Below are 5,819 nucleotides of genomic sequence, written 5' to 3' on the forward strand. Positions count from 1 at the left end.
CTGTCGACTGAGCAATCATTGATGGTGACCATGCCATCTTTGAACCTGTTACCCATGGCATCTCGGGCCATTTGTTCATGAGCCTATTGAGTGAGCATAGGCACTAAGGTAAAGACTGGGGAAGAAAGCCTGTTTACATCCACAACACATTTATCATACTCCTCTGATTATGAACAACCTCTCCTGAAGTTCAGGAATTTTGAAAAATAGAATATTTACATGGGTCTCAAATATTCTTACACTCTGAGCCTGTTCTAAAAGTTAAAACCATATATCTTATCTGCAAAGGTTTTTGTAAACAATTCATCTAAATTGTTCTAAATGCCTTGACTTTGGGTAAACCATCAGCCAGCGACTTGGGAATTGTTAAGGATCTTTAACCAAGGCCACACCTCCTTCTAGGGAAAGTGGTCAAAATATGTATATGTTTTTTAAAGAAACATCACTGTGAGGATTGCCTTATTCCTTCTCTTTCAGAATCACACCAAAGTGTTGTGGCACTGTTCCTGGGAAGATGTATACTCATGTAATGAAGAAAGAAACAAAAAATTGAGCATACACTCAAAGCTAGAACCTCAAAAATGAAAACATTGCAATACCACCAAATGTTTTTCTTACAGTGAAAAAAGGCAGGCATTTGCAGTCATGCTTTCTGAGTTCCCTGTCCTCTGCTAGGATGGCTTTCCAGACCCAGGGGCCACAGCCATGGCAGCGCAAAGGAGCTGAGCCCAGTGGGGGGGTGCCATCTGGGCACCATGGGCAAGAGGCTACAGCAGGATCTGATGACCCTCAGGATGTCTGGCAATGTGAGAATTTTGCCTTCCTGAATCAGACTTTTCAAATAGGTGGGGGCCATCCATGGAGCATTTGGCACAGTGTATGAAGGAAGACCTGACGTATAAGCTCTCCTGGAAGTTCCCCACTGGCTATGCTTACAAGCTTTGCTATACCTTCACCATCTTGCCTCTGTTAGTATTTAACATTCTCAGCTGCCAACATCCTGCTACCACCCCACCATGGACACCCAGGGGAACATCTGCCTGGACATCCTGAAGAAATAGTGGTCTCCCATATCCATCAGGACCATCCCACTGTCCCCCCAGAGCCGGCTAGGAGAACCCAACGTTGTAACATTGATAGCCCTTAGGACCAATACATGCTGCTGAGCTCTGAAAAAAAAAAAAAAAAAAGCCTACAGCCTTTAAGAAGTAGCTGCAGGAAACCTACTCAAAGCAGGGCTCCAGCCAAGAACTCTGCCTGATTGTCTACTCACTCTACTTTTTTGTCTTTGTTTTTTCCTTAGAGGGTCTGTCCTTTCCTTCATTCCTGTTGAGGACTCTGTATCTTAGGCTGTGGTGTCATTTTTGTTTTGTTTTGTTTCTGTTTTTGATTTTAGGTTTTTTTAAGTTTATTTTTTTTATTTTGAGGGAAGGGGAGTGACAGAGAGAGAGAGTATCCCAAGCAGGCTCCATTCTGTCAGTGCAGAGCCCAGCAGGTGACATCATGACCTGAGCTGAAATCAAGAGTCAGATGCTTAACCAACTGAGCCACCCAGGAGCCCCTGTTTCTGTTTTTTAAATTAAGTCTCTTGTTAAGCCCTTGTGATGAATATATTAAATGAACACATTGTTTTTATTAATAAAGTAAAAAGAATAATGAAAGGATGCAAAATGTATAAATTGGTCCTTCTGTTTTGAGGGGAGAGCCTGATAGTCTCTGCATTCCTTCTATCACTTTGCTGTTTTGGCAGATCCCCATGTTTCCATAAAATTTAACTTCCATTACTTAATAATTGATGTGTCTCTTTTCCTAAATATCATAAATACTTCCGAGATTGCTCTGTCAAATTGGAAATGTACCATTGGCATATTTGTCTTTCCTTATATGCATCATAGTAAAATAAAAGCATGTTACTCTGCAAAAAAAATTAACTTCCTCCATATGCCAGGTCATACCCATTCAGGATATTTCCATGACCTGCTTTACTATTCCTATCAGAATGATGGCATTAATTCTTTTTTTTTAATTTTTTTAATGTTTATTTATTTTGAGAGAGAGAGAGAGAGAGACAGAGCACAAGCCAGGGAAGGGCAGAGAGAGAGGGAGACACAGAATCTGAAGCAGGCTCCAGGCTCTGAGCTGTCAGCACAGAGCCCAACATAGGGCTTGAACTCACAGACCGCGAGATCATGACCTGAGCTGAAGTCGGATGCTCAACCAACTGAGCCCCTCAGCGCCCCTGATAGCATTAATTCTAAGAACCAGTATATTATACTGTGAAATTCTTAGATGGTTACATTTTCTCCAGAGCTGAGGATGTTAAATACTACCTGAGGCAAGATGGTAAAGGTATAGCAAAGCTCTTTCCAGGCAAAGGCATGCACAATGTTTCTGGTAGTTTTTACTTCATGGAATAGGGAAAAACCAATTTCAAATCAAAAGCTGGATAATATTTATCTAGAGTTGTATTCATTAGGAAACAACCTCTGGAAGAGCAGCTATAATCAGATTAATTTCTGATAAGGAACTAACATGTAGTGTTAAGCATGACACAACTTGAATTTTGTACTTAGTTCAAAGTCTGAGTAAAGTGGAACTGTGATAGGATTCACTATTTTATATCTTCAAGTCACGAATGATAATGTAAAAATTCTCTTGATTTACCTTTTTTTTTTTTTTTTTGTAAAAAGGGTGACTCTACTTCACATTTTCTGTCAAATACTCCCACCTCATTTTTTCTTCCAAAATAAAACTTTTTATTATCTTACAGCTCAGGGTGTCAAAGTGGGGTCTCCTAAATTCCCTAAAGATATCTCCTAAATACTTTTATTTTGCCTATCTACTCTGGAGAAATGTTGAAGAAGAGTTCATAAAACACCTGAGCCCCAAAATTGCAATAACTTCTTAACGTTTATGCGTCCTTACTCTGCTGTGAGATCACAGTGGAATTCTATATCCCTAGGAAAATTCCATTAGTTCACAGCTAGAGATCAATATTTTTCAAAAGATTTGGATATTTCCTATTTCCAAGTACAGAAGATTACTTATTTCCAAGTAATCCTTTCCCCTTGTAAAGGATTACTGATCTCTAAGGAAGGATAGGAGGAATGTTCAGTTCAACGAGCATATATTTGATATGATTTCAGAATGTTTCCCAAAGGATCTCACTTCCTCATAGTATAAGATACTGCGGGTTTGAGAATCCAGGTATTGGGATGAATGGCTACAAGTGATCTTATATCGTGATTCAAGTCAGGCTTTTATTATTATTGTTGTTGTTGTTAATATTATTATTTAACTTCTATCTGTTCACCAAAATAGACTTCGTCTTCTTCCTTGGACCACAGCAAGGTTACAGTTCCAGTTTCCCCTGCAACTGCACGTGGCCACATAACTGAATTTTAGTCAATTGAATATTACCTTAATATTTAATAATATTAATTATTAGGCAAGTGATGCTTGGCACTTTTAAGCCTGGTCCAATAAAAACTTCTCACATGGACTCCTCCATATTCTTTTCCTTCCAGAGTAACTCAGGGTCCTCATGGAAGCATATTTTTTTGGAAGTTGGCAGATGTGTCATGAGCCTGAACCACTGGATGGCTTTGTGACACCTGTATCCTCTCCCTTCAACCTCCAGCCTGGAACCATGTTGGATTGTTATTTAGGCAAGAAATATATTTTCAGGGTGTTGAGCCACTGTATATTTGGGTGTGTGTTTGGGGTGTGTGTGTGTATTTCATACATATTTTCACAGTCCGACCTACCTTTTGTAATACAGGCTTTAGTGGACTGTCCATGTATTGTGAATCTATGAAATTCCATGCCCCAATTAGTTGCCACCAAGGGTCTCAGACGATGCTAGTTATCACAATTACTTTCTTCATCCCATGGCGATCATGACCACTATGCCTCTGATCTCTATCAGGAATCTCATTTCAATTGCATCTCCTCTCACTACTGTATAGTGCTTATAAACAAAACAAAACAAAACAAAACAAAAAAAGCTAATAAAGCATCTTTCAAAGATTTTGACATGTGTTTCATTGTCTTTTCTGGGCCTTTCTGGGGAACATAATAAAAGAAAATAGTAGGTAATAATTCATAGATGTTCTTTAGCATTTCTAACTACTAAATCTTTGAATTCCATTATTTTTTAAAAAATCTTATTTCAGCTTCATTTAGTGTGCATTGTCATTGAGTCCAGGTTTTGGTCATAAAACTGTATAATTAAAATATTTCCAGCTGTTAGATATAGCATAATCATTTCCAAATGTTGTATGTCATATCCTATCTATAAGTTAAGTGTATAAAAAAATCTGGGTGCACCTAGATGGCTCAATTGGAGGAACATGTGTGACTCCTGATCTCTGGGTCATGAGTTCAAGCTCCGCATTGGGTGTAGAAATAACTAAAACAATAAATATATAAACTTTATTTTTTTCTAAAAATCTGGAGATAACAGGGCGCCTGGGTGGCTCAGTCAGTTGAGTGTCTGACTTCAGCTCAGGTCACGATCTCACGGCTCATGGGTAAGAGCCCCGTGTCGGGCTCTGTGCAGATAGCTCAGAGCCTGGAGCCTCCTTCAGATTCTGTGATTCTCTCTCTCCCTGCCCCTCTCCCGCTTGCGCTCTGTCTCTCTCCCTCTCAAAAACAAATAAACATTAAAATTTTTTAAAAAATTTTTCTAACATTTATTTATTTTTGAGAGAGAGAGAGAGAGCATGGACAGGGGAGGGTCAGAGAGAGAGGGAGACACAGAATCCGAAGCAGGCTCCAGGCTCTGAGCGGTCCGCATAGAGCCCAACGCAGGGCTCGAACCCACCGACCACGAGATCATGACCTGAGCCTAAGTCGGATGCTTACCTGACTGAGCCACCCAGGCGCCCCTAAAATTTTTTTGAAAAAAAAATCTGGAGATACAAAATGTAAGAGGTAGGGAATGAAGACAATTGACCATAGTTTTTTTAAAGGTGTAATTTCTTTAGGTTAGAAAGTTGCAGCATTTACAAGCAAAGAAAGACATTAGCAAAGGAGGGAAGAAAGATGGCTTCAAGACAGCTTCAAATAGCAAGTGAAGCTCTGTGGGATTTGGGGCTCAGTATGTACAGTGTCCTCTGAATCTTTCCATATGGGCCGACACCAGTTCTTGGACTCATGCTTATTCTAATCAAAGCTTTAACTTTCCTCTCAGAGATCTGGTGATTAACTGAATTCAACAGGTGTTATAATTTGGCAGACTGTGGATTCAAATTTTGCCTTTGATTCTTGGCTCCTGCAGGTATACAACTATCGCTATAATATGATTATAGAGAATTTGGGGATTTCAGGATATGCATTGAGAATTTAAGGTTTTGAGCTTTCCATTCTCTGTCTCTGTCTCTATCTCTCTCTCTCTTTTTAAGCTGTCTGTTATCCTTTTAAAAAAATAGCCAAACTGACTTAATTATTCTGGAATTTCTCTTTTCTTTGTTAACTGTTCTAAAGCACAGGGAACTTGGTTTTATAGAAGCCTTGCTTCTGAAGGACATTTTATTCCTCAATAAGACAGCTGATAATTTAATTAGAAATTTCATTCTTGAAAGTTATAGTCTGTAGAAAACCGATATGATTTTGTTTAGCTTGAGGACCAGATAGGTGAGAGAACTAATTCTAGATTCTTTGAGCATCTATTTCCTGTCCTATACTGAATAGTACCTGTTGTAACATCTCTGGTTAACCTACGTGAAGAGTAAATTCACATAGGGACTATGGAGTGGTAAAAATATCAATGGGACGCCTAGAGAACCAGTTTTCGGAATAGATGGGAGAGAGTAGCT

General features: G+C 39.1%; 1 pseudogene; it reads left to right on the top strand.

The window, feature by feature from the left end:
- Nucleotides 1-676: 676 nt before the first annotated feature.
- Nucleotides 677-5,350, top strand: LOC112849942 (ubiquitin-conjugating enzyme E2 C pseudogene; annotated as a pseudogene).
- Nucleotides 5,351-5,819: the final 469 nt, after the last annotated feature.

The sequence above is a fragment of the Puma concolor genome, chromosome C2 (genome assembly GCF_028749965.1).
Source record: "Puma concolor isolate L17-30 chromosome C2, mPumCon1.1.hap2, whole genome shotgun sequence".
Taxonomy (NCBI): Eukaryota; Metazoa; Chordata; class Mammalia; order Carnivora; family Felidae; genus Puma; species Puma concolor.